Source organism: Lipotes vexillifer, unplaced genomic scaffold (assembly GCF_000442215.2).
Source record: "Lipotes vexillifer unplaced genomic scaffold, Lipotes_vexillifer_v1.1 scaffold39, whole genome shotgun sequence".
Lineage (NCBI taxonomy): Eukaryota > Metazoa > Chordata > Mammalia > Artiodactyla > Lipotidae > Lipotes > Lipotes vexillifer.
Genome location: NW_006787038.1, coordinates 482,014 through 502,708, shown reverse-complemented (window position 1 = coordinate 502,708; position 20,695 = coordinate 482,014). Strand labels below are relative to the sequence as shown.

The window sequence follows — 20,695 nt, the reverse complement described above, 5'->3', positions numbered from 1 at the left end:
TATTTTTGAAAATACAAATAGGCAGATACAAAAAGGTCATCTCTAATACTCCAGTCCAGAGGTAATTGCTATTAATATGGCTGTATCTTTCTGGTCTTTAAATATTCATGCGTGTACAAATTCATATACACATACACAAATATGTATTTTTGATTATTCATAAGATCATATACACAATTTCATAACTTATACTTTTCACTTCACAATAATTTATGACCATTTTCCCCTGTTGTTGGAAACTTTTTTACATCACCATGTAATAGGTGCATATCATTCTGTTTTCTGGCTTTAAGTTATTTAATCTACTATGGCACGTTTATGCTTTTTACGTTTTTTCCTCTCATTATCAGTACCTTGGTGAACTATTAATCAAGCCTGCATTTTGATGAGGCAGGGCTAGAGGTATCATGCTTTTGCTCCCTTTGTGAAACTGGGTTTATAGCAAGTTGCAGGCTCAGTCTGTTTTCTGCTTGGATTCTAGGGCAGCTGTTAACGCTTCATTTTATAAAGATGACATCTAGCCCTTGATGTTCCAGGGCTAGAGTTCAAAGATTTCCCCATTGGGCCTGATGTTTCTCTCTTTTTTTTCCCACTTTGGCAAGCCCAGGTTAGCAGAGAAGGATAGCTCAAGAGTAGACTTAGACCTGCATTTAATAAATATCACTGTCTCCTCTGATAGAGGGCTGCTAAATTTCAACTATAAAAAACTCTAGGGCTTCCCTGGTGGCACGGTGGTTGAGAGTCCGCCTGCCGATGCAGGGGACACGGGTTCGTGCCCCGGTCTGGGAAGATCCCTCATGCCGCGGAGTGGCTGGGCCCATGAGCCATGGCTGCTGAGCCTGCACAACCGGAGCCTGTGCTCCTCAACGGGAGAGGCCACAACAGTGAGAGGCCCGCGTATTGAAAAAAAAAAAAAAAAAAAACCTCTAATCTAAATTGATAATTTCATTTTATTTTTCAAAATGTTAATAGCTTTTTATTATAAAAGTAAGAATGTTCATTGCAAAACAATCAAGAAAATATAGAAAGTCATAAAGAAAATAAAATTCCTGTAACCCTTCTACTCAAAGATAACTGTTACCATTTTACCTTATATCATTTTTTTTGACATATAGTGTCTATGCATTTATTTTAAAATATTTCTTTCTTTATTTATTTGGTTCCACTGGGTCTTAGTTGCTGCAGGCGGGTTCCTTAGTTGCAGCTCACAAGCTCCTTAGTTGCAGCACTTGGGCTCCTTAGTTGGGGCATGCAAACTCTTAGTTGCGACATGCATGTGGGGTCTAGTTCCCTGAGCAGGGATTGAGCCTGGGCCCCCTGCATTGGGAGCATGGAGTCTTAACCACTGCGCCACCAGGGAAGTCCCTTACCTTATATCTTTTTTGATATTTTTCTAAATCATTGACTCACCAGAGCCAGTAATTAAAGAATTATGCAAATCCATATCATTGGTAACTTGATATTAGCTATGGTGGGAGTAGTTACGCTAAAGAAATTGGCAAATGCTACAAATCAGGGCTTCACCTTCCCTGCTGAGTTCCGTCCAGAATCCAGAACCAGTTTATCAGCACACTACTGCATATATACATTATATCAAAATAGATCTACTTCATTTTCAGTGGCTTCATAGAAGTCCATTCTGTAGCTCAGTGGCTCTCAGTGTGGTCCTTAGACCAGCAGTATCTGTGTTAACTGGGAATTTGTTAGAAATGCAAATTCTTGGCCTCTACCCAGACTTAACAGAATCAGAAACTCTTCTGTTGGGGCCCCAGCAGTCTATGGTCTTACAAGCTCTTTAGGTGATTCTGATGCATGCTGAAGTTTGAGAAGCACTGTAGAAGTATACAGATGTACTGTAAATTATCTGATTGATCTGATGATTTCTATATGATAAATTCCTAGATACATTTTCGTTTAAAAGTCTTTGGATGCATATTGCCAAATTGTATTCTAAAAAGGCTATACTAGTTTCCATTCCCACCTGAAGTCTACATCAACTTCATTTTAGGTTCTTTTTCTATATAGAGAAAAGTAGCTGTATTAAAGATCTTACTTTTTTTTTAGCTGTTTGTAGCCATTTATACATCCTGGAACTCAGTTCACCTGCATTATCTTCAACAATAAAGTACTTTAATGTTATTTATACTTTAAAAAAGAGAACAGTTTAAAAAGACACAGAAAAAAACTATGCCTTTCCTGCTGCAGAACATATCATATGTGGCTATACCTGTGAGTACCTACCTTTAATCCCTGTTGTGAATGGTTAGATCATTCTTCTTTCCTTGCCTCTGGCACGGTATTTCATTCTGAAACACAACTTTAAAATGTACGAAGACTTGCTGTGAAAGTTGCTACTAATGGTGCCAAGCTGGTAAAGCAGGGTAAAAGATCCCAGTAAGAACTTGTGACTCTTCTTGGCCCACATAGGCAATAAGCTGGAAGTACTTTATTTTAAAGACTTTTGTTAAATTAGGAGCCAGAATTTATAAGTATTGGGAATTTTTTTCTGGATAGCTGTTGTATATTTTGACATTCAGATTTTAAAATTTTACTTATTTAAATTTGATTTTATCTACTTTTAACATCTGACAATGGAAAAGAGAATGGGTAGCTTCTTGGCTGAAACTCCTTTTCTTTAAGAAAAGAAAAAGTCTAGCAGTGCATTTATTTCAGTTCTTAAGTAAAAATGAATGTGAGTGAATTTCTGACTTTTTTCTGGAATTTATATCTGGAATGTTCTATATTTCTAAATATTTTGCTTCTAACAGTGAGTGAAATATGGTAAAGTGAATGTCAACATATTTTATAGCAATATGAATATTGAACACAGTGCATTATTTTTTCATGTAATTTATTAAGTGTGTTTTGTAGTCACATTAATAAGTGATCTGGGGACTTTCTGGTGGTCCAGTGGTTAAGACTCCGTACTCCCATTGCAGGGGGCCCAGGTTCGATCCCTGGTCAGGGAACTAGATCCTGCATGCTGCATCTAAGATGTGGTGCAGCCAAATAAATAAATAAATTTTTTTTAAAAAAAGTGATATGGGGGCTTTCCCTGGTGGCACAGTGGTTGAGAGTCCACCTGCGGATGCACGGGACACGGGTTCGTGCCCCAGTCGTGGAGGATCCCACATGCCGCGGAGCGGCTGAGCCTGTGAGCCATGGCCGCTGAGCCTGCGCGTCCGGAGCCTGTGCTCCGCAACGGGAGAGGCCCGCGTACCGGAAAAAAAAAAAAAAGTGATATGGTTTGCAGTATTTCCATTCTTTTCTTCGAATTTGTCAAAATTCTTGAAACTTTCTGGAAAACAAATTCAGTAAATATAGTTGTTTTGACCTTTCTTTCATTTGAACCACTGTTCTTTTTTTTTGGCCATGTGGTTTGTGGGATCTTAGTTCCTTGACCAGGGATTGAACCCAGGCCACAGCAGTGAAAGCCTGGAATCCTAACCACTAGGCCACTGGGGAACTCCCTGAACCACTGTTCTTAATAGGGAATATTAATCTTGCCCCTGCAGGAACTTTTGGTCTGATATGAAATAAATTAACTAGTTGAATGTGTACCCGTCAGTTTTCTTCTTTAATATTTGATTGACAAATGATTAAAAATGAGTTCTCAGAGCCACAATAGACAATAATGATTTTTAAAAGAAATAATGATAGCTTAATTATGTATAAATCATTTATTCTAATAAACTTCTACAAAATTTGCTTTCTGATGTAATACAATCATTAAAAGTTTTAAGTCATTTCTCACTTAAAAAAAAAGTCCTCACAAGGAAGTTATATCTTACAAGGGAGAAGTTTTCCATAATTTTCATTTTAGTGATAAAGTTTTTTTTTCTTACGCTGCTTAACAAAACATCTGATAGATTGAGTATACTTTATTACCTTTCCTTTGATTTATAATCTCAGTAATTATAATTGGGCTGATAACATATGACTCTCAACAAAATCTCTGTGGGTTGCTAGGCACTGAGGGCGTTTAGAATCTTTAGACTTCACTATATAGAACAAATTTTGAATTGGAACTTTCTTTACTTCTGTTTTGTTTTGTTTTGTTTTGCTGTCAGAATTTCCTGGTAGTATTCAATTAAGACTCAGGGATTTTCTTCTAGAGATTAGGCAGCCTGTTCTTCCCTTAGGAGAGTTATTCAGAGTCTTTTTTTTCTTTGTGTTATGTGCTTACCAGGCTGAGTAGCCACTGTATTCTAGTAAGAAAACCTATTGCCAAAACACCCAATAGCAGAGAACTGACCTACTTAATGCTGACAAGTTAAAAAAAAAAAATCTTTGGAAATGTACCAGCATTGGATTAACTTCATCCTTCTCTTGTGGTGGATAGGGTGGAGTAGAGAAGAGGATAAGAAAGGAGAGTGAACTGCTGCAGGGGAGTAAATGAATATTTAATTACCTGAAATGATTTGATTAAAGGCTATTCACTGTACAGCACAGGAAACTACTCAGTGCTCTGTGGTGACCTGAATGGGAAGGAAATCTAAAAAAAGAGGGGATATATGTATACGTATAACTGATTCACTTTGCTGTACAGTAGAAACTAACACAACATTGTAAAGCAACTATATGCCAATAAAAATTAATTTTTTAAAAAAGCTATTCATTTGGTACAATTTGAAGGCCTCTAAAGTGCAGCAGTTCTTCTTGGATCACTTTAAACTTTGCGGGGGGGAAAAAAAAAGCCCTAGGAAGTTCCTAGGGCTTTCATGCTAATAATCTAGAAAAGCCCTCTGGTTAAGGTTGTCAGTCAGCATTTCCTGAATAATTGGGGTTTTTTGCAGGATATGGTAAATTTATTAAAAACTTTCAGTTATAGTTTTATCAGTGTAGTACATTTCAGAATTGATAGATATTGAAACAGAGAAGAATGTTTGGGATATTTATTTGTAGCAAGTGACTATGGGCCTTAACTTTATCAAACCCGTTTCCACTGTTATCCAACCAAATTTTCACTACTCTCAGTATCACTAGCTTTAAGTTTTAGAGCTGTGCTATTCAGTACAGAAGCCACTAGCCATATGTGGCTATTTAAGTTTAAATTAATTAAAACTGAATAAAATTTAAAAGTAATTCCTCCACCAAAGTAGCCACATTTCAAGTGCTTACTAGCCAAATGTGGCTAGTGGCTACCGTATTGGGTAGTACAGATATAAAACATTTTCATCATTGTAGAAAGTTCTGTTGGATAGGATTGTTCTAAAGTCTGCCTCATTCTGTCATTCTTTAATTTTTATTTCCCAACCTGGGCACTGTTGACATTTTGGGGAGGATAATTTTTTGTTGTGGAGACCTTATACGATGTTTATCAGCATCCCCAGTCTTTACTTACTAGATGCCAGTAGCACTCACCCAGTTGTGACAATCAAAAATGTCTCCAGACATTGCCACATGTCCCCTGGGAGCAAAATCAACCTTGTTTGAGAACCACTGACTACTTACACATATTAGCGCTGTATCAGTTAGTTTTTACTTAAAAGGCTTAGTAGCTTAAAATAAAGCATTTAATACCTCATGGTTCTGTGGATTGTCAGTTTGGGGTATATTGGTCTCTGCAGTCTGGTGGTGGTTTGGCTAGGGCCAAATGGTATAGAATAGCCTCACTTATATGTGTGTTGGTTGGCAAACTTTTGGCCAGGGTAAGGGTGTGGGGAGTTTGTTTTCCATGTGTTCTTTCCAGCAGGCACATTCATTCACCTGATGACTCAAAGTTCTAAGAGTAGCAGAGAGATTGAAATGTGGAAGCACTTTTAAAGTCTCTGCTGCATGACATTTTCTAATGTCCCATTGGCCAAAGCAAGTCGTATGTCCAAGCCCAAATTCAAGAGGTAGAGAAAATGAATTCCACCTCTTAATAGGAAGAGTAGCAAAGTCACATTGTAAAGGAGTGTGCATAAGGAATGGGAGGAATTATTGTGGCCATTTTTGTACACAGTCTACTGCTATTATTTTCTGGACACTACAGGTACCTTACAGCTCTTTCGTTCCATTTATCGTTCCCATTTTGGGTTTTGTTTATTTGTTTGTGTTGGGTTTTTTTTTTTTTGCTTTGTTTTTATTTTATTATTGTTTTAAATAATTCATAGTTATTTAATTTTACTCATGTTTTCTCTTTCTGGTGTTCTTGAGTCTTTCCTGTGTTATCATGCTTTCATCTGAGAGTATTTCTTTCTTCACAGATAATTTCTTTTTAAATTTTTAAATGAAGTATAGTTGATTTACAATATTGTATTAGTTTCAGGTATACAGCACAGTGATTCAGTTATATGTATATATATTTTTTCAGATTCTTTTCCATTATAGGTTATTACAAGATACTGAATATAGTTCCTTGTGCTATAGTTACTTATCTGTTTTACGTAATTTGTATCTGTTAATTCCATACTCCTAATTTATCCCCCTCTTCCCTTTCCCTTGTGGAAACCATGTTTGTTTTCTATGTCTGTGAGTTTGTTTCTGTTTTGTATATAGATTGATTTGTATTATTTTTTAGATTCCACATATAAGTGATAACATATAATATTTGTCTTTGTCTGACTGACTTCACTAGATAATTTTTTTCTTTTAGTGTGAGTCTACTGGTAGTGAATATTCTCTTTTTGTCTGAAAGCACTTTTTATTTTGTTTTCACTTTTAAAGGATATTTTCATTGGGCATAGAATTCCAGGTTGGTAGTTATTTTCTTTCAGCATTTTAAGTATATCATCCCATTGCCTTCTGACTCCATTGTTTTTGTTAGAGAGGTAATGTCTTTGGTTTTCATGTTTTCAGTAAGGCCTTTTAGGCAGTTTTCTTTGTATTTAAGGTGCTTGAGTTCCATAGATGCTCTTGAATCTGTAGCTTGATGTCTTTTGTCAGGTTTGGAGTATTTCTTCTGATATTGCTTCTGCCCCACTCTTGCACTCACTTTCTTCTGGGGTTTTAGATGTGTGGTAGATCTTTTTCTGCATCCCATATATCTCTCATGTGCTGTTCGGTATTTTCTTCCTTCCTTCCTTCCTTCCTTCCTTCCTTCCTCCCTTTCTTCCTCCTTCTCTCCCTCCCTCCCTCCCTTCCTCCATTCTTCCCTCCCTTCCCTTCCCTTCTCTTTTCCTTCCTTCCTCCCTCCCTTCCTTCCTTCTTTCTGTATTTTCCATCTTTTTTTTTCCCCTGTTCTTCATCTTTTCTGTTGACCTATTTTCTATTTCATTTAGTGTGCAATCTGCTGTTACAAGAATCTGTTTTTTCTTAGTTCTAGAATTTTAATTTAATTATTTTTCATTTGTTTTTGTAGATTCTACTTCTTTGGTGAAATTCTCATCTTGTCATCTGTTTTCCTGAACATATTAATCACAGGTATTTTAAAGTGTGTGTCTAATAATTATAATATCTGGATCCCCTTTTGGTCTTTTTCTATTGTCTGCTTTTTCTCTTGGCTTTCAGTCATCTGATCTTGTCTCCTAGGATTCCTGGTAATTTAAAAAATGAATGTCAAACATTATGTATGAGAAATTATAGAGGCTCTTGATGGTGATATTGTTCTCTAGGGAGGATCTAATTTTCTTCTGGTGGTAGTTAGAAGCAGGAGCAGATGACCCTGATTCAATACAGGCTTGAGATGACTTGAGGCTTTGTTTTAAGCCTCTTAAGGGCTGGTTTAAATCCAGTTTCCGCTTAGTCTAAGAGCACTGTCCTTCAGAGGTATCAAATAGAATCCTGTGGTGTTTGCCAGGGCCTCTCCATCTTGGCAGGCCCTGAACTGTAATTTTTCTTTCCTGGCATTGTGAGACTACCAAAAATTCTACTTACCATTTTGCTTTAAAATGGGAACTTTGCTTGGTTTTTGGCCTCTTGGCCCCACACAGGTTAGAATTCAGTAAATAGCCTGAGGGCAAAAACAGTACAGGATGTCCAGACTCACTTTTCTATGGTTGCCTTCTCTCTGAAATCTTAGCCCCTCAAATCCTGCTTGTCTTGATAAGCCCTGAACTCTGATTTCTGTCTCTGCAGGCCTGTAAGACTACTAAAAGCTCTAGTCTGCAGCTAGTTGCCTCAAGAGGAAAAAGTAGTGGAGAATGTTAGGCTTAACTATGCATTTCCTTTTTCGCTGGTATTTTGTTTTTTTAATTTTTTATGTTTTGGCCGCGTTGGGTCTTTGTTGCTGTGCACAGGCTTTCTCTGGTTGGGGCTACTCTTCGTTGCGGTGCACGGGCTTCTCATTGCAGTGGCTTCTCTTGTTGTGGAGCATGGGCTCTAGGTGCGTGGGCTTCAGTAGTTGTGGCACACGGGCTGCATAGTTGTGGCACCCGAGCTCTAGAGCGCAGGAGTTGTGGTGCATGGGCTTAGTTGCTCCACGGCATGTGGGATCTTCCTGGGCCAGGGCTCGAACCCGTGTCCCCTGCCCTGGCAGGTGGATTCTTAACCACCGTGCCACCAGGGAAGCCCCTGGTATTTTGACTTCTTACACCCTGGCTGCCTTTATTTATTTATTTTTTTAATAATTTATCTTGCCAAGAGAATTGGTCTGATCTACTCTATAATAATTTGTAATGGATGTCTCTACTTATTAAGTCATTTATTAAATAATATTAATAATTTATAATAATAAAGCAGGGCTTCCCTGGTAGCACAGTGGTTAAGAATCCACCTGCCAGTGCAAAGGACATGGGTTCGAGCCCTGGGCTGGGAAGATCCCACATGTCGCAGAGCAACTAAGCCTGTGCACCACAACTACTAAACCTGTGCTCTAGAGCCCATGCTCTGCAACAAGAGAAACCACCACAATGAGAAGCCTGCGCACTGCAATGAAGGATAGCCCCCGCTTGCTGCAACTAGAGAAAGCCTGTGTGCAGCAATGAAGACCCAACGCAGCCAAAAATGAATAAATGAATAAATAAATAAATTTATTTAAAAAAATAATAAAGCAACATTATAAACCATTTAAAGCATATATTAATCGTTAATCGTTGTAGTGAACTTAACGTATGGGTATCCTGCCTTTATGCAGCTTATATTCTTGTAGGGAGGAGAGATACCAAGAACACATTTATTTATATTGTGATAAACAGTAGAGGAGACGTACAGGGTATTATGAGCTTATTATAGAGATTTAGTTCAGATGATGGGGGTGGTCAAGGATAGCTACTTTGAGGAAGTGATATTTGACCAGCACTCTGAAGGATGAATAGAATTATTTAATATCTCTGAACCAGAATTTTCCCATGTGTTATATACTAATAATAGAAGCAATAATAGAAGGATTAAATGAGCTCTAATTGTTAAATGTGCTCAATAAATGGTAGGCCTTTTTACTGTTGTACAACTATGAACCATGAACTCTGCTCTCAAGGTATCTAACTAAGCTCTATAGGACATGACATATACCAATAGTTACAATATATAACTATCTCATTTGTAAACTTCTACATTTTGTCAGGCTTAACAACCAAACTTCTCATTTACCCTCTTAAGCCTACTCCACCTTCTGTCTTCTGCATCACTGTAAATGGCAACTCCATTCTTGCGATTGCTCAGCCCAGCAGCCTTAAGGTCATTTTTCATTCTTCACTTTCTCTCACTCTGTACATTCAATTCATCAACAAAATCCTGTCAGCTGCATTCTTTTTTTTTTTTTTTTTTTCCATTCTTAAGATATATCTTAAGATACACGTCCTGGAAAATGACTGTGGATTATTGTAAATTTATTCATTTGGTGATTTCTCATGCAATTGCTGCTCCAGGTGTGGTCTCTTCTTGAGCTGAGGGCACAGATAAAAAGTGGACCACCTATCTCTCTGACCTGTCTTACCTCCACTGCTATCACTGTGGTCCAAGCAACTATCACCTCTCACCTGGATTAGTTTAATAGCCTCCTAACTAGTTCCAGCTTTATGATCTGTTTACCTACAGTAACCAAAATGATCCTTTAAAAATATGAATCTCATTCCTCTTGCTCAGAACCTTCTAACTAGTTTAGTTAGTTTAATAAACTCCTAACTAGTTCCAGCTTTAATAGCCTCCTGACTAGTTCCAGCTTTATGATCTGTTTACCTACAGTAACCAAAATGATCCTTTAAAAATATGAATCTCATTATTCCTCTGCTCAGAACCTTCCAGTGGCTTGTCTTATTAAGAATAGAAGACCAAGATTTATTGTATTTCTGATAAATAGGCCAAATATCCTGTGAAACCCTTTGAAGCACATGGCTTCCTTTCTGACTTCAGTTTCTACCTTCCCTTCACTGTAGGAGCTGCAGCCACATCATCTCCTTGCTCTTCTCTAGCACAGGGAACATAGTTCTGCCTCAGGACTGGTGCACTTGTTCCTTTGACCTGGAATGTTCTTTCCCGCCTCTCTACTTGGGCTTACCCTTTCTCTACTCAATACCTTCAGAATTGTCTGCTCAAGTATAACCTAATGAGCAAAGCCTTCCTTTATCACTTTATTTAAGAGAGCCCTTTCTATCTACCCTCCAACCCCAACACTTTCTTTGCTCTCACCATGCTTGATTTTTCTTCATAATGTAACATATATTTGTTTCTGTATTATTTTCACCGTCTCCCCAAATAGAATACACCACCAGGAGGATAGGGACTTTGGTTAATTCTCTGCCTTATTTCCACAGTCTAGAAGAGTATCTGTCCTATAATTGGTCCCCAATTCATATGGTATGTTTTCTGGTTCAAATTACAATGATTTTTACAAACTGCATTAAAAAATAATTCTAGAATTAAGAAGCAGCCCTTACTTCCCTGGTGGCGCAGTGCTTGAGAGTCCGCCTGCCGATGCAGGAGACGTGGGTTCGTGCCCCGTTTCGGGAGGATCCCACATGCCGCGGAGCAGCTGGGCCCGTGAGCCGTGGCCGCTGGGCCTGCGCGTCCGGAGCCTGTGCTCCGCAAATGGGAGAGGCCACAACAGTGAGAGGCCCGCATAACGCAAGAAAAAAAAAAAAAAAAAAAAAAAAAAAAGAAGCAGCCCTTAGATGTTTTTGTCTAATATAGGAAGAGGAACTGTTACTCTTTTGAGACATGTTTTTGGATTAAGATATAGAAACGTGGGTTTCTTTTTTAATTGAAATATAGTCGACAAACAGTATTACATTAGCTTCAGGTGTACTACATAGTGATTTGATATTTGCATACGTTATAAAATGATCACCACGATAAGTCTAGTCCCTATACAAAGTTATTGTAATTTTTTTTCTTTTTTCTTTTTCGATACGCGGGCCTCCCACTGTTGTGGCCTCTTCCGTTGCGGAGCACAGGCCCCGGAGGTGCAGGCTCAGCAGCCTTGGCTCACGGGCCCAGCCGCTCTGCGGCATGTGGGATCTTCCTGGACTGGGGCATGAACCCGTGTCCCCTGCATCGGCAGGCGAACTCTCAACCACTGCGCCACCAGGGAAGCCCTGTACTATATTTTTAAATTTTATTTAATTGATTAATTTATTTTTGTCTGTGTTGGGTCTTCGTTGCTACGTGCAGGCTTTCTCTAGTTGAGGCGAGCGGGGGCTACTCTTCGTTGTGGTGCGAGGGCTTCTCATTGTGGTGGGTTCTCTTGTTGCGGAGCATGGGCTCTAGGCATGCAGGCTTCAGTAGTTGTGGCACATGGGCTCAGTGGTTGTGGCTTGTGGGCTCTAGAGTGCAGGCTCAGTAGTTGTGGCACACGGGCTTAGTTGCTCTGCGGCATGTGGGATCTTCCTGGACCAGGGATTGAACCTGTGTCCTCTGCATTGGCAGGCAGATTCTTAACCACTGTGCCACCTGGGAAGTCCTATAATATTACTGACCATATTCCTTATGCTGTATGTTATATCCCTGCAGCTTGTATATTTTCTAACTGAAGGTTTGTATTTCTTCATCCCTTTCACCTGTTTCTCTACCTCTACCCAAAATGTGGGTTTCTTGATAGTTCAGGTAGGTGAGTTGATAACTGGGTAAAATGCTGTACACAAAGGGCAAACATACATGGTTCCATGCCTACTTGATCCTGGAGAGAAGTCTTTTTGGCCTGTTGTAAGTATCCTAATTGGGTCTGGTCTTTTTTTCTTTTTTCTTTTTTGTAACAGACTTTATTTTAAGAGCAGTTTTAGATTCACAGCAAAATTGAGCAGAAAGTACAGGGAGTTCATATATTCCCTCTGCCCCCACATACAAACAACCTCCCCGACTAGTAACATTTGGCACTGGAGTGGTGCCTTTGTTACAATCAATGAACCTACATTACATATCATTCTTACCTCAAGTCTGTAGTTTACATTAGGACTCGCTCTTGGTTTTGTACATTCTATGGGTTTTGGCAAATATATAACATATCCAACATTAGAGTATCATATAGAATAGTTTCATTGTCGTGACATTTTCTGTGTTCTGCCTCTTTATCCCTCAAAACCCTCTAGTCCCTGGCAACCACTGACAATCTTTTTAGTGTCTCCATATTTTTGCTTTTTCCAGAATGTCGTAGAGTTGGAATCATACAGTATGTTTAGATTGGCTTCTTTCACTTAGTAATATGCACTTAAGGTTTCCCCATGTCTTTTCATGGCTTGATAACTCATTTCTTTTTAGTGCTGAATATTATTCTATTCTTTAGATGTATCACAGTTTACTATTTATCCATTCATCTGTTAAAGGACATCTTGGTTGTTTCCAAGTTTTGGCAGTTATGAAGTAAGCTTTTATAAACAACCATGTGCAGGTTTTTGTGTGGAGTTTTCAGCTCCTTTGGGTAAATACCTGGGAGGAGGGGATTGCTGGATTGTAAGGTAACAGTACGTTTAGTTTTGTAAGAAGCTTCCGTACTCTTCCAAAGTGGCTGTACCATTTTGCATTCCCAGTAACAATGAATGAAAGTAACTGTTGTTCCACATCCTTGCCAGAATTTGGTGTTGTCAGTGTTCTGGATTTTAGTCATTCCAATAGGTGTGTAGTGGTATTTCATTGTCATTTTAATTTGCAGTTCCCCAATGGCATATGATTTTGAACATCTTTTCATGAGCTTATTTGCCATCTGTATATCTTCCTTTTTGTTTAGAAATTTATTTATTTATTTATTGGCTGTGTTGGGTCTTCGTTGCTGCGCGCAGGCTTTCTCTGTTTGCAGTGAGCGGGGGCTACTCTTTGTTGTGGTGCATGGGCTTCTCATTGCGGTGGCTTCTCTTGTTGCCGATCATGGGCTATAGGTGCGAGGGCTTCAGTAGTTGTGGTGCGCGGGCTCAGTAGTTGTGGCTCGCGGGCTCTAGAGCACAGGCTCAGTAGTTGTGCATGGGCTTAGTTGCTCCACGACATGTGGGATTTTTCCAGACCAGGGCTCAAACCCGTGTACCCTGCGTTGGCAGGTGGATTCTTAACCACTGTGCCACCAGGGAAGTCCTGTATATCTTCCTTGTTGAGATATCTGTTCAAGTCTTTTGCACATTTTAAAAATTGAATTGTTAGTTTTAAGAGTTCTTTGTATATATACTTTAAAATATTTTTTTATTTATTTTGGCTGCAAAGGGTCTTACTTGCAGCATGCTGGATCTTCGTTGCAACATGCAGGATCTTTAGTTGGGGCATGTGGGCTCTTAGTTGCAGCATGCAGTCTTCTTAGTTGTGGCATGCAAGCTATTAGTTGTGGCATGCATGTGGTATCTAGTTCCCCAACCAGGGATTGAACCCAGGCCCGCTGCATTGGGAGCGTGGAGTCTTACCCACTGGACCACCAGGGAAGTCCCTCTTTGTATATTTTGGGTAACAGTCCCTTGTCAGATGTGTCTTTTGGAAATATTTTTTCCCATTCTGTGGATTGTATTCTCTTCTCTTGACAGTGTCTTATGCAGAGCAGAAGTTTTTAATTTTAATGAAGTCTAGCTCATCAGTTATTTCTTTTACAGATCATGCCTTTGGTTTATTTTAAAAGTGATTATCATACCCAAGGTTATCTAGATTTTTTTTTCTGTGTTATCTTCTACAAGTTTTATAGTTTAGCAGTTTACATCTAGGTTTCTGATGCATTTCGAATTAATTTTTGTGAAGGGTGTAAAGTCTGTGTCTAAATTAATTTTTTTTGCATGTAGCTGTCCAGTTGTTCCAGTATCATTTATTAAAAAGACTATCTTTTCTCCATTATAGTGCCTTTGCTCTTTTGTCAAAGATGAGTTAACAGTGTTTATGTGGGTCCATTTGGGGCTTTAAATTTTAGAATGAGTTTGTTGATGTCTGCAAAACAACTTGCTGGGATTTTGATTGGAACTGTATTGAATCTATAGATCAAGTAGGGAAGAATTGATACCGCAACAATATTGAGTCTTCCTATCCATGAACATGGATTATCTCTCCATTTATTTAGTTTATCTTTGACTTTGTTCATCAGAATTTTGTAGTTTTCAAGATCTTGTATGTATTTTGTTAGATTTGCCATAAATTATCCCTAAGTATTTAATTTTTTAGGTGCTAATGTAAATGTATAATTTTTAATTTCAAATTTCACTTGTTCATTGCTGGTATATTATAAGAAAGTGATTGACTTTTGTATATTGACCTTGTATCTTGCAACCTTGCTATAGTTAATTGCTTATTAGTTCCAGGAGTTTTTTTGCCGACTCTTTTGGATTTTCTATGTAGATGATCATATCATCTGTGAACAAAGACAGTTTTACTTTGTCCTTCCTGAATTCTGTATACCTTTTATCTCCTTCTCTTGTCTTATTCTATTAACTAGCATTTCCTAGTTAATGAAGTTAACTAGGAGTTATATGATGTTACAAAGGAGTGGTAAGAGGAGACATCTTTGCCTTGTTCCTTTTTTAAAAAAAATAATTTATATATTTAGCTGCCCTGGGCCTTCAGTTGCAGCATGAGGGCACATGGGATCTTCAATTGCGGCATGCTGAATCTTTAGTTGCGGCCTGCGGATTTTTAGTTGCGGCATGTGGAATCTTTTAGTGGTGGCATGCAGGATCTAGTTGCCTGACCAGGGATCGAACCCAGGCCCCTTGAATTGAGAGCGTGGAGTCTTAACTGTTGGACCATCGGGGAAGTCCCTTTGCCTTGTTCTTGATCTTTTCAGGAAGCCTTCTAGTTTCTCATGATTAAGTAAAATGTCAGCTGTAGGTTTTTGTAGGTGTTCTTTATTAAGTTGAGGAAATTCCTCTCTACTCCTAGCTTGCTGAGAATTTTTATCATGAATGAGTGTTAGATTTTGTCAAATGCCTTTTCTGTATCTCTTGATATGATCATGTGACTTTTCTTTTCAACCTGTTAATGTGATGGATTGCATTAAATGATTTTCAAATGTTGAATCAGCCTTGCATACCTGAGAATAATCCCACTTGGTTGTGGTGTATAATTCTTATTATACATTGTTGGATTTGATTTGCTACTATTCCTGGTCACATTTTTATTAATAGTTTCATTGGACCCTTTCATGGCATGGTGATCAAGTATTCAGTTGAAGCTCTGAAAAATAGCATATATATGGGATGACAGCATTCAAGTCAGATATTTTTTCCCTCTGTAGACTGAATTGGTTAAATCTAGCAAGATAGAATCTAGAACACATCATGTAAAGATTTTTTGAGAATCAGTTTAATATGTGCAGTTAATGGCACAAACTAACTGCCTGCCTGTTTTTTTAATTCCAGCTCTATCACTTAGAAGCTTTGTAACCTTGAGCAGGTTGTTTAACCTCTTCATTTCTCAGTTTCTTCATCTATAAAAGGGATGTACTAATGGTACTTACAACGTAGGGTTGTTTTGAAGTATAAAAGAAGTAATATACATAAGTCATTTAAAATAATACCTGGGACATGGTAGGGGCTGATTAACTGTTACCTGTGGTTATTATAAAGTTCTGCACTTAGGTTCAAACAAACTCAGTTGTTTAGGATTTGAGTGGTATGGTCTAGCACAACTGAGAAAGATTAGCTAGCTTAGTCTTTTGTTGATTGTAAATGTAGGGGAGTGATAGTGTGATCTGGTTAGAATTAAAGGTCTAAAAGAGTGGTTAACAGCCCTGATATTGCCTCTATCAATTTCCCACTAAAATTGTTTGAAGAATAAAATAAATTTAATATCTTGAGTTTGAGATTGATGGAAAGCCCTTTGCCAGAATCTAGGAGAGATATGTAATTACTTACAAAGTAGAGGATCTGGATTGAGAAAAACCAACCTAAATATTTCTAGATTTTGGCTAAGATTCAGTGAAAGAAGGAAGGAAAATGTCTTATGACTTTTTTCTCATGGTCTGTCCCTGGGCCTGTAGACATAAGGTTAGCACCAACTGAAAAATTGGATTGCTCTTCTTCTCTCCTAATGACTTTCAAACTTAAAAAAATTATTCGTATAAAAGGAAGCTTTCTTTTTTCAGTGAGACCTAAACTGGACATGCTGTATAATATTGCAAACTATCTTGTTGAATTTTTTCTATAACTTTCATCTTTTAACTAACTATGTACAGTTTACTTAGTTTTATAGTTTATCTCTCCCACAACTAGAATTGTAAGTCCCATGAAGGCTTTTTTCACTGAAGCACCTACAACAGTGCCTGGGACAACATAGACACTCAGTGAATGTTTGCTGAATGAATTGGATGAGCAAAATCTCAGACTGAAGCTCAATATATTATATCAGTGAAAAGCAATAGCATCTTGAATTCAAGTCAGGGCAGGGACCTGGAGTTCTACCCACTGGGTCCTGCCCTCTTCTACCCTGTGGCATCTCTCTAAGTAGCATGAAAACTATTTTACAAGTAATATCTGTTGCTGGAGTAGGGTTTGCCCATTTCATTTTATCCTTCTTTCTATATCTAGAAACAGTAATTCCCAGAAAACAGCTGGGCCTCAGTGGGATAGTGGTAGATACATGTGATTGGCTACAGAAAGGCTCATTTCTTGTGGGAAATACACTTTCTAAACTATGAAGTTGTATTACAATCACTGGTTGAGAGAGAACCCCTGGTAGCATTGCATGTGATATCAGTGCAGAATATCAGAGAACATTGTCATGCTAATGTTTTAGATACTAAACAAAACAAAACAAAAAATCAGCAAAGAAAATCAATAAAGTTGGGATAAAACCCTAAAATATAAACAGAAACAAATAAACCTGTGTTTCAAGTTAATAATTTACAATATAAACAAATTAATAACATAAACACACAAATTAATAAACCTGTGTTTCAAATTAATAACATAACATATTTTTATATTAAAAACATAAAAGGAAATCAATAAAGTTGGGATAAAACCCTAAAATATAAACAGAAACAAATAAACCTGTGTTTCAAATTCATAACATAAACACACTGAAGGGAGAAAGTAAGCCAAATAACTTTTGAGCATCCTATACTTTGAAATTTAAGATAAAAAGAGCTGTAAACAAATAACAAACCCTAATTGTTTTTTTTTCCTCTCCTGCTGCGGAGCACAGGCTCCGGATGCGCAGGCTCCGGACGCGCAGGCTCAGCGGCCATGGCTCACGGGCCCAGCCGCTCTGCGGCATGCGGGATCCTCCCAGACCGGGGCATGAACCCGTGTCCCCTGCATCAGCAGCTGGACTCTCAACCACTGCGCCACCAGGGAAGCCCCAAACCCTAATTTATAGGCTATTTTTTGTAATGGTGTGAACTGGTAATTTTGAAACTATTTTCTGTCTATTTTAGGACTCAACAAATGAATGAATGTATTGAGGAAAATGGGAGCCAGGTTTTTCATTGTTGGAGAAGGGAGTTTTAGATATAAGGAAGAAAAGACTCCAATGAACCCTGTTACGCTGGATTTGAATCAGAGGTTATGAACTCATGGTTTTTAACATTTATTTATATAAAGACAGAAACATACATGTATGCATGTATACACTTACGTATCTTTCTCTTAGAGACATATGTGTATATTTGTATGTATACATATATATGTGTATGCATATGCGTAGATGTGTGTATTTGTGTATATTCCAGCTTTGTTTGCTAAGAAGCCTAGAAGTAGTTACAGTGAACACACCTAACTCCCATATGCTGGTTTCAAAACCATTCTCCACTTAAAGGAAACCACAGATCCTTGGAGAAATGGGTGATCCCAGGAGGAACTGGATCAGGGAAAGTACAAGAGGAGGCTGGAACATATTGTTGTTTCAGAAAGTAAGGAGATAGTCAAAGAATGGTGGGGACAGTCAAAAGGAACAGGAACCAGTTTGGAGAAACATCCACTGGCCAAATGAATAATGATGGTTATAGATTATAACCCATTGAAAAAATAAGAACCATACAAATATAAGTAAGTGAATGAATAAATTACTAAGTTGGGGAGAAGTGAAAGTTATTCATTAAAATGGCTAATAGGCGTAGAACTGTTGGAATTAAAAAATGACCATTTTGGAACAATTAAAATAGTACTTTCGCACAAGAATCTTCTGCAGGTACCAAAACTATGGGGTAAAAGTTTGATGAGGAATATATTTACGTAGTCTCAAGACAGTTCCTAACAAAATATTTACTTATTACAAAGAGAAAAACAATAATTTCACAGTGGAGAAACTTGGCAGATACTCCTTAACCAAGTGATCAAAGTTAGCATCACTGGTAATAGAACCCACTAGCCTCTTGCAGCTTCTGATATGATGCAGTGAGAAGCACCTACCATGACTTTGTGACATTCCTACAAAAATGCATAGCCTGATTTTAAACATGAGAGACCATCAGACAAACCTAAATTGAGGAACATTCTACAAAATAAATGGTCTGTGTTCTTTAAAAATATCAGTCTTAAAAGACATAGACAGACTAAGGAACTGTTCCAGATGGTAGGATTCTAAAGAGACATTACCACTAAATGCAGTACATGATCCTGAATTGAATTCTGGACTGGGGAGATCAGAGGACATTTTTAAACGGACATTTAAAGGACATTTAATGGCTTTATAGGACATTTTTAAGGCAGTTAATGACATTTGAATATGTGCTGTAATTATATAGTAGAAATTTTAACATTGACACAATACTGATTTGGTTAGCTATACTGTAGTTATCTAAGTGAAAGTTTGTGTTCCTAGGAAACTACATGAAAATATTGAGGGCCGAAATGCTACAGTGTCTGCAACTCACTCTCACGTGGTTCAGAAAAAAATGTGTGAGGAAGAAAGAGACTGACAAAGCAAATGAGATAAAATGTAAATAGTTAGTGATATTTGCAAATTTTCTCTAAGTTACATAAAAAATAAAAAATTTACCTAAAAATTCCTAAATTAAAATATTTACGTTGTGATTGAACCGACTTGACCTTATCAGTGATTTGTAGAACTCATGAAAAGGACAGAAGAATTATTCTCATCATTTAGAGAAAGTAGAGTAGTGAAGGAAATGCTAATCAGGTAGAAAAACTCCAAATTGTTAAGATACAGAGTCAAAGGACCTGATTTTTTTGTTTGTATTTCCGTCCTGGTGTAGTAACCTCAAGTACCTCATGTCCTATGTTCATTTCCTTAAACTTTTATAAAATAGGTAGTTTAAGGATTTCCTGAACATTTCTTATATAACTAATAAGTTTTCTTTAAAAAGGTGCTTTGTAAAAATTAGATGACCTTTGTTTCAGACAGATAATTTTACAAATTTATTAAGAAAATTTGAGGCTTCCCTGGTGGTGCAGTAGTTGAGAGTGCACCTGCCGATGCAGGGGATGTGGGTTGGTGCCCCGGTCTGGGAAGATCCCACATGCCGCGGAGTGGCTGGGCCCATGAGCCATGGCCGCTGAGCCTGCACGTCCGGAGCCTGTGCTCCACAACGGGGGGGACCACAGCAGTGAGAGGCCCGCATACTGCAAAAAAAAAAAAAAGAAAGAAAGAAAGAAAGAAAATTTGAAGGCCATTTTTGCAATTATTTGTTAAAAGGGGATATTTTGGGGGATGGAAGTTCTTTCCTTATGAAATCTTTGAGCTACAATGAACACAATCATTTTAATAATTATTTTTATGTAATACATCATTTTAATAATTAATATAATTCATATTTTAGACTAGTAACCTTCATAAAAACTCACCTTGATGATAGTATTTTTTAAAAAAATATGTTTGTTTTTGGCCGCATTTGTCTTCGTTGCTGCACGTGGGCTTCTCACTGTGGTGGCTTCTCTTGTGGCGGAGCACGGGCTCTAGGCGTGCAGGCTTCAGTAGTTGTGGCTCTCAGGCTCTAGAGCACAGGCTCAGTAGTTGTGGCACACAGGCTTAGTTGCTCTGGGGCATGTGGGATCTTCCTGGACCAGGGATCGAACCCGTGTCCCCTGCATTGGCAGGCGGATTCTTAACCACTGCACCACCAGGGAAGCCCTCGTGATAGTATTGATGAGCTGTTTAACAAAATTATCCTATAGGATTTTTGTATAATATAATTCCTGTTTTTCCTTTTTTAAAATGATCATTGTATTGTATTGCTAAAATCACCCCCGTCAAAGAAACACCTAACCTTATCACAGATGGACGTATTATTGGTAAATGCAGGTATTGAGAGAAATCTCATTATTCATTGTAAAATTATTTTATTAAGGTTCTAAAGACAGCAGTGTGACAGTTTCACTTGTTTTGACTAGTGTAAAATGCCAGGTGTAAAGGGACACAATCACTCTTTGGTGGTAACAATAGTTGTACCCTACTTTGATAACATGTTTATTTCTTTTTGTTTTTCTCTTAAAAAAATTTCTTCCTACCAGTGCCAGGAATCACTCCTTCTTGACACCGCTCT

The 20,695-nt window shown here is 38.0% G+C and overlaps 1 protein-coding gene across 5 annotated transcripts in view; it reads left to right on the top strand.

The window, feature by feature from the left end:
* NUMB (NUMB endocytic adaptor protein) overlaps window positions 1-20,695 on the top strand; it is a 134,412-nt gene that overhangs the window by 26,428 nt on the left and 87,289 nt on the right. The window lies entirely within an intron of this gene.